An 8,805-nucleotide genomic window follows, 5' to 3' on the forward strand; every position below is an offset into this window, starting at 1 on the left:
CATCCCCATGCGGTGCGGATTAAAAACCGGCATGGGTTGCAAAATATTCATTACTTGTTACAATGGATTAGTGAAGGCCTTGTTTGTTAGGCAAAAAGAAAACATAACAAAAACAAAAGCAAAAGAGCAAAAGCAAAAGCCTCCTCTCAGCCTTGCAAGACCCAAACGCTGGTTGCGACGATCTCAAGTCATTGTTGTGAGGTCCGATAAGTTTTGTAATTTTGGAAGGTTTCGCAAATCTGTAAACTCAATTTCCGGTTTTTAATGAAGAAATTTAGGTGAGTCTTTTCGCCTGTAATCCTTTTCTCGTCAAAATGATTTTACCATTTTGGTTGGTTGAAAATAAGATGGAAGGAATTACAGTGATTGATGTATGTATTTTTCAAAACAAAGAGCTCTTTAAGGCGGTCTATTCCTTGCATTGTATAAGTTATTGCCCCGATACCTTTAAAACCTATTTATTTATAATGTGATCGAATAATTGAGTATAACCTATCCAGCCCGTCTATGCATATTTTAAGACGCTTTGGATTTTCAAACACATTACAACATTTGGATTTGCAGTGACCATTTATTAAACGTCAGAATGGGAAGACAAGGATAAGATCTCTTGCATACGGCAATAAAGTTGCATTCATAATAGTATAATACAAAACACAAAAATTAAAAAATAAATAAAAAATACATAAAAAATAAATAAAAAATACATAAAAAATAAATAAGAAGATCTAAATAAAACTCATGCCAGTAGTAGATCGCTGGAAATCATATTTTTTCCAGATACGGTGGTGGGTGTGGCCGCGACAGCGCTTCTTCATGTGGTGGTTATAGAGTTTTTTTAGGCTCATGAGTTGTTTTAGGGTTTTGGTTATATTGGGTTTGTGGGCTTTGTTTGAGCTTATGATTAATTGTGGTGATGTGTGAGCTAGTAGTCTTAGTGCGGCTTTTATTTGCGTTAGTTTTGCTTTTAGTATGTTAGTTTGTTGTTTTTTTTGGAATTGGTATCTTGTTAATGTCTTTAATTGTACTGTTAAAATTTATCTAATGAAATTTCTATTTGATAAAAATAAAAATAAAATAAAACTCCTGCACGTAAGTACATTCTCTTTAATGAAGCTGGTAAAGGGTCAGGTTGGGTTAATAAACTCCTTGCGAGATCTTGGGCTGCATATACAATGCTGAAAATGTTTTTTTTTGTTTTTTTGTTATTTTGTTTTGGCTTTTATTATGAAAGAAGATGTTGTTTTCAGACCGAGAATTGTTATTATCACAACTCTGTTGCATAAAAAAAATTTATAAAAACAAAGCGATAGTAATTGAAAATGTCTCCTTCAACAAAGGAGCAGAGGTTGGAACTTGAAAGGGTTAATTATATCTATTTTATTTTTATTTTTATACAGGAGATATTAGAGCACGGGACATTCGAACACGGGTAATTTACTAAGAAGGCCACACAATACCAAATGAGGTCTCTGGACTTACTATGTATTCATCCAAATTAGATTCATGATAAAGTTATAGAGTTCGCGTACAAATAGTGACGGACGCACAGAGGGACTAGAGGGGTTAGCAACCCCATGGCAGCCAAAAAGTTGGCTGTGGAGGTCTTAGGGGACCCTATGGTTAGCTGGTGTGCGACCCCAAGCCACACACCATATGTTCGATGAAAGACCTGAAGGACCTTGTGTTGTTGTGGTCTTTTTTTCTTTACAAAATTAGTGAAATACCCATTCCTAGACATGAAACTATAAATATACCCTATACTATTTAAAGTATAGAAACACACCCAAAATAAACCCAAAAATCGACAGCTGTAGATTTTTTAAATTTAATAGCAATGTTGAATTATTGTTTTGCCCTTTTGCCCAAAATAAACCCAGCTCCAAGGCTCAATTAAGATAAACGGCGATTGCTCCTTCAAAATCTAGGAGCTGGTCTGTGAGAAATCGACGAGCTGCCGATTTCACTAACCTCCCCGTCGGAGCCGCATCTCTAATTTTCATTGCTTTCTAGATCTCTCACTTGCTTTCTCATAGATCTTGCAGCTATTTCCAAATCTCATAGCTCAATCTCTCGCATCTTAGTCATAGGCAAGGTCATTTTACAACTCAAGAAGTGGACTCGGGTCCTGATCTATGAGGCCGACTCTTTCCTCCACCGACAATGATGGGTTGCAGAGGCCTTTTCTCTGTTCGGTGAGATCATCGAATCGAAGATCATCAACGACCATGAGATCGAGAGGTCCAGGGGCTTCGGCTTCGTCACTTTCAACCACGAGAAGGCCATAAGGGACGCGATCGAAGGCATAAACGGCTAGAACCTTGACGGCCGTAACATAACCGTCAATAAGGCCCAATCTCGTGGAAGCGACGGTGGTGGTGGTGGTAACGGAGGTTACAGCCGCGGAGGATATGGCGGCTTTGGCTACTGAGGTGGCGGTCATCGTGAAGGCGTTGGGGATAGCGTCTCGATGACGATTCGGTTTAGGCCACTTAGGTAATTTGTATTTGATATTCATTTGAGTTTTGAATTGTGATTTTAATTTTTTGTTGTTTATAATTTGGATTGATTTTAGATTCAGTTTGGTTGTGAATTTAATCTTGTGTTTTGGTTTGAGCTGTGGTTAAAAATCTGTGATATTGAATTGGGTTTTCATATTAATTGAGGTACCCTTTTTGAGTTGAATCTGAGTATATTCGTGCTGGAGGGTTGGGTTAGTAGTTTGAATTTCTGAGTTGGATTAGGCTTAGCTTAGTTGAATTAAATATTTTTTTTATTCAAGGATCTACAATTCTTCCAAGGTTGATTTGTGAGTTGGCTGCAATTTTCATTGTAGACCTACTTTTCAGTTACATTGCTGTGAAAGATAGACCTTTTCAAAAGCGAAAAAAAGAAAAACTAATTGGCATCTACCCTAGACCATACTAAATACCTTTGAGTATTTTAGTTCTCTGCTTCTTTGCCTTAAGAAGCTGGAGGCTTGTTTAATTTATGTTTACTTTTTAGTCAAGAGTAGCTCAAAAAATTTAGATTGACATTCATGTGGTCAAGGTCTTTGGGTCCTAGACTAATGTGCTTTCAGAAGCTATGTGCTAGAGTGAGGTTACATTAGTCTAGATGTAATGGAGTAACACTTTCAATTAGTAGAAAACAGTATCTAAAGCTTACTTTCAGAAGCTATGTGCTAAAATGAGGTTATGCGAGCCAGTTCTAAGTTTCTAACTATGTGGTGTGCTCTCTATTATTTTTGGAATCCAATATGCGCACGATGCCTATGGATTTTCGTCTGTTATGTTATTGTGATAATAAGTTCAATACACAAAACCCTACTTTGAATCTCAAGAAAACTGGAAATGCTCCAACAGCAATACTTTGTCATTGCTGATGCCTTTTGATGTTAGTTTCATTGATACATGAAACAATTACTAGTACTGTTCAATTATACATTATCAAGTTTACGACGCTTTTATCCCGGTCTCATTCTGTAATGTAACATGTTGATACAACTTCTGATGGGTTGGGTTGGGTCTATAATTAATATTTGAACTCTATTTCACATAGGCAAATTCGGGAAAGAAGATCCAAACTTTTTTGAAGAAAGAATTTATTACAAAGATGTATTTGTTTGGTTACTCACTCTGTTTAGTTGATCAACTTTAATCTCAAGTGAAAGAAGGTGCCCATAGTCATTGCCCGGCCATTCACATCATGATACCATTGACTATCACTAAGGTAATGAAGGTAACACTTTCAAATAGTTCTATGACATAGTATTAACAGTGTACTTTTTTTTTCTTTTTCTTGTAGAGGTATTTCCTTTTGCCTTTGCGATGATTTCTGGTGAAACTTTGGACAATTAGAGGTCGTTTCTGCACAGGATATCGGATGTATTACTGGGTTTTTTTTGAGTTTTTTTGTATGAAATGGTATTAACAATGTTTTCTATGAAATGGTAGTAACAATGTTTTCTATGAAATTGTATTAACAATGTACTTCTATGACATGATATTAACAATGTACGTCTATGACATGGTATTAACAATGTATTTCTATGAAATGGTATTAACAATGGTTTATTGTATGAAATGGTATTAACAATGTTCTATTTGTATGAAATGGTATTAACAATATCTTTTTGTAAGAAATGGTATTAAAAATATATATATTTTTTGGTATGAAATGGTATTAACAATGTTTTTGTATGAAATGGTATTAACAATGTTTTTGTATGAAATGGTATTAACAATGTTTTCCTATGAAATGGTATTAACAATGTACTTCTATGACATGGTTTGCAGAGGTTCGATGGAGAAGAAAGGGTCGTAGGGGCATGCCCTTGGTTTTCGTTTTTTTTATAAATAAAAAAAATAAAAATCTGGATTGGGCTTGTTTTAGGTTTTTTTGGGTTTTTTGTATTGGGCTTCTTTTAAGTTAGTTAGTGGCAGTCATGTAATTTATAGAAAATTCAACACTCATTTTGTATGTAGTAAATGATTTTTGGGTATGTTTTTAAAGTGTATTTCATGTAGGGTTTTTTTATAATTTCAGCCTCTATTTTGGGTATATCACTAAAGCTCTCTTTTTTCTTTTAAGCTCTTGGCCAAAAAGAAATCGTTTTGGTCCAAGTGCATTCAATTTCTTTTATGACGTGGCTAAAATGGCACCGTTTTGAGCCATGTCTTTTTTTTAAAGGTCAAAATCAGAAAGCTTCATTCGATCAATCCCACAACCGCCATTGTGGGAAACTCCATAAAAACTTCCTCCAACTTCACTACTGCCTCTTGCTCTAGGTGAAAATATTTTAAATTAGTGTTAATGGTAACTCTAATTTGAACTCTAAAAAGAAATATCTGCAAATAAATGATATTATTATTATTGTTGTTGTTGTTAAGAGACATCCGCAATGGTTGCTTAACAGCTCAGTTCAATAGTTCAATTTATTCAAATTTTTTGGCAGCTATTGAACTGAACTGCAGCTTCACTTGCAGTGAAGGACTTCAATATCCACCAAAGTGCACAAGTATTTTTTTTAAAATGGAAGAAAATGCAATTATCTTATTTTGTTGGTTTGATTAAAGACAACTTTTTATACTTCTTTTGTCGTTTGTTTACTGTAATCCTTTGAGTTCATTTTTTTGGGGTCAATTAATCCTGGGATATTATATTTCTTGTGTAATATGAGAGTGCAAGAGAGGTATTAATTGAGTCTGAAAATGAAAGGAAAACAAATAGAAGACGGGGAAAACAAAAAGGGGCATGTATTTTTTGGGATGTCTCTATCTCCTCCTACGGGGAAAACAAAATTGTGCAAAGAAATGTAGGAGAGTGATTGTCGTAAGTCGTAGTTACCGTTGTCATCATGTGCCGACACTTGACAGGAGACCCGCCAATCGTCTGTATGCAATGCGATCTGCGGAGCAACACCGTGACAGTAATTAAGGCAAGACTAGAGTAATGCTTTGGATGGCAAACCTATTAAATGAGAGCATGACGTGGTAGGCAAACCATGAGTCCCCCTCCCATTTTAGCGCCTGTGATTGTGCTAGCGTTCCACAAACTTTTCCAGTCAACAGTTTTTATTCTTTTCTTTGAGATGAGCGGGGAAAAAAAAAACAATATTAGCAAACTTTTATTTGACCATATCTCTGCTCTCCCACATCTCTATGAACTCATATAAAGAAGGTATTTCTTATTTAGTTTGTCATTATTTATGATTAAGAACTGTGAACTTGGAAGTAGGCCTCTCTCTTTTTATCTTTACAGACGCTTAAATAAGAAATTTGAAATAATTTTTATTGGAATTCCTTTCTGCAGGGGTCTTGGGGTCTAGCATGGTAGCTGAAGTTGCAGATGGTTCTTCTTATTTTTTATTGGATGTCCTATGTAATGCAAATTCATGTGGATCAAACACTATCCTTATTTTTTCATTTCTCTTTTTCAATCTCCTAGAAGAATCAATGTTGCACCTGTGAAAAGGATCCTGTTCTTGTTTCTGGATCCATCGGTGAGATTAAGAATATTGAATGTATTTTTCAGCACCAAGGATCCTATACTTGTTTGAAACCACTTCATTTCACTAATATTGTTTGGCCATACAAGTTTAGAAGCCAATGACATAATTAGCAGTAAACGATTTTACAGGATTGTAACTAGTTCTAGCGGTTTCATGGGGAACTATTCTGCAGATACAACATGCCTTTTAGGACGCAAATCTCTCAAAGCTTTTAGGGTTTCCAAATCAGGCATCACCCCTTTTTCGATCATTTCCTCAACGAGCCTCAAAGCTTCACTTATCCTTTTAGCTTGCATATAGCCGTTGACCAAGGCTTTATAGCAAGAAGCAATATCAGGGACATGATCTTTTATCACCATTAAATCAATGACCTTCTTTGCCTTATCCATTTTGCCACGAATACAATAACCATCAATTAGCATACTGCAAGTTATTTTGCTCAGCTCCATACCATATTTAACTCTGGCCTCAACTACTTTATGAGCCTCTTCTGGCATCCCTCCTTGGAAGAGAGCATCCAAAAGTATTGTCAAAGTTATGATATCAGGTAAGACTCCCTGAACTACCATTTCATCAAACAACCTTGTGGCTTCAGCCCATTGATCTGTAAGGCACATGCCATAAATTAGAGAGTTGTAGGTGAAAATGTTAAGCCTCATACCTCTTTGGGACATTAGCTCTAACACGGAGAGCGCTTCCTCGGCCCGTCTCTCCTTGCAAAGAGCATGTATTACAGTGTTAAAGGTTACAACATCTGGTGCAATTCCTTCATCCAGCATTCTATTAAACAACCTTGTGGCTTCTTTCCATTGCGCGGAATGGCAGAGGCTATTAATTAAGGAGAGCTGTAGGTGACGACATCAGGCTTTACACCTCTACGGAACATTTCTTCCATAAGGTTAAGTGCCTCTGCCGTCTTCCCTTCCTTGCACAAAGCATCCAACACAGAATTGAATGTAACAATATTAGGGAAGGCGCCACAATCAATCATGTTTCTAAATAGCCGCACAGCTTCTTCCCACTTACCAGACTTGCATGCTGCAGAAATTATGGAATTAAAAGTGACAACATCAGGCTTTCTGCCTTTCTTATTCATCATTTCAAACAGAGCAAGTGCTCGTGTCCAAAGACCCATGTTGCATAATCCATAAATTAATGAAGTGTAACTGACGATATCCGGCGCAACATTTTTGTTGATCATATCTCGAAATAGGGTCAGCGCCTCATCTGTTCTTCTTTCTTTGCATAAGCGGTCAATGATTGGATTATAGCATTGAGGGTCAGGCTTAAACCTTCCATCTTCATACATTTGCTCGAGTATCTCAAGCGCCATACATGTTTTCCCAGCTCTGCACAACCCATTAATTATAGTAGCGTAAGTGATTTCACAGCATGCTAATCCTTTCTCTTCTATTTTCTGGAGTAACTCCATTGCCTCAGAGAGCGACCTATACTTGCAAACCCCATGAAGCAAAGCATTCAAAGTATAAGCATTGGGCTGAAGACCATGTTTAAGGATAGTTGCTAAAACAGAGAAACCCAAGTCCACCCGATTCATACGGCACAAGCAATTGATAACAACACTCAGTGTATGGACTTCCGGGTGTAAGCCAACACAAGCCAGCATCTGTTTATACATAGAAACTACAGTGGAACACTGATTCATCTTCGAGAGTGCCCCAAACAAATGATTAATAGCCCAAATCGAGGGAATGGGTTTCATTTGAATTACGGAATCGAAGTGACCCAGTGCTTCATCTAACCCAAGATTACCAGATTTACAACGCGTTTTTACCAAATCTTCCAAATCAATGGTTTCCTTAACACTAACAGTATGACAACGATTGACAGCAAAAGAGCAAAACTGGCTTCTAAAAAAGACGAGCCCAAACAGAGAATAGAGAGAAGAAGGATTACCCTTTCGGAGAATCGTGAGCCCTGGAGCTCTTTTCGCCATATTTTTCGTCATCATCGACCAGCTCCTAAGGCAGAGCAAGCAATTCACGATTTTTTTGGTCGAAATGAATGAAATTTGTTTGCGAAAACAAAGATGCAACTTACAAGGAACCCAAATACCAAAAAACTGACAAAAAGAAAAACAAGGGCTCAAACATAACAAAACAAAACTCACCCAAAACAACCAAAGCCCACAAAATACAAAAACCCCAACACCTAAGAGCTTCGCCAGCGCAAGACCCAACCCGGGGGAAAGGCCCCCTAGGCGAGCCCAACGCAGCTCCAGCGCGAGGAAAACAGCCCGGGCAGCTGCTGGGTCCCACGAGCCCGGGCAGGCCCAAGGGCAACTTCCGCCTGGGCTTCAGCCCGAGTTGGGTGACGACATGCTGACGTCAGCCCGGACAGCACCCAACGGGCAAGTGCCACGTGTCGTGACAGGGACGCTCCGATGGTTTTTTTCCAGAAATTCGACGGTCCTTGTTTTTTTTGCTTAAAAAATTGCAAAAAAATTCTGAAAAATTCTGAAATTTTTTTAAAAAAATACTAAAAAATTCTGTATTTTTTCCCTATAAATACCTAACCATTTTATTTACTTTACACACAAAATCTTCATACAATTCTTCTCCATCCCCAATATTTTTTACTCTCCACTCACATTATTCACTTTCCTCACCAATTCTCCATACAAACTATTCTCCTTCCAATATTTTTTACTCTCCACTCACATTTTTATACTACTTTCCATTTGTATTAAAAAAAAAAACAAATGGCATCTTCTGTCGAAATCGGAGGCTCGTGGTCAACTCAGGAAGATATTGCGTTGTGTCAGTCTTGGG

The 8,805-nt window shown here is 37.3% G+C and overlaps 1 pseudogene across 1 annotated transcript; it reads right to left on the bottom strand.

Annotated features, from left to right (window-relative positions):
• On the bottom strand, positions 6,054-8,093 carry LOC18789138 (annotated as a pseudogene). The gene has a single exon (XR_002269584.1). The product of XR_002269584.1 is annotated as a pentatricopeptide repeat-containing protein At1g62914, mitochondrial (transcript).

Source organism: Prunus persica, chromosome G1 (genome assembly GCF_000346465.2).
Source record: "Prunus persica cultivar Lovell chromosome G1, Prunus_persica_NCBIv2, whole genome shotgun sequence".
NCBI lineage: Eukaryota > Viridiplantae > Streptophyta > Magnoliopsida > Rosales > Rosaceae > Prunus > Prunus persica.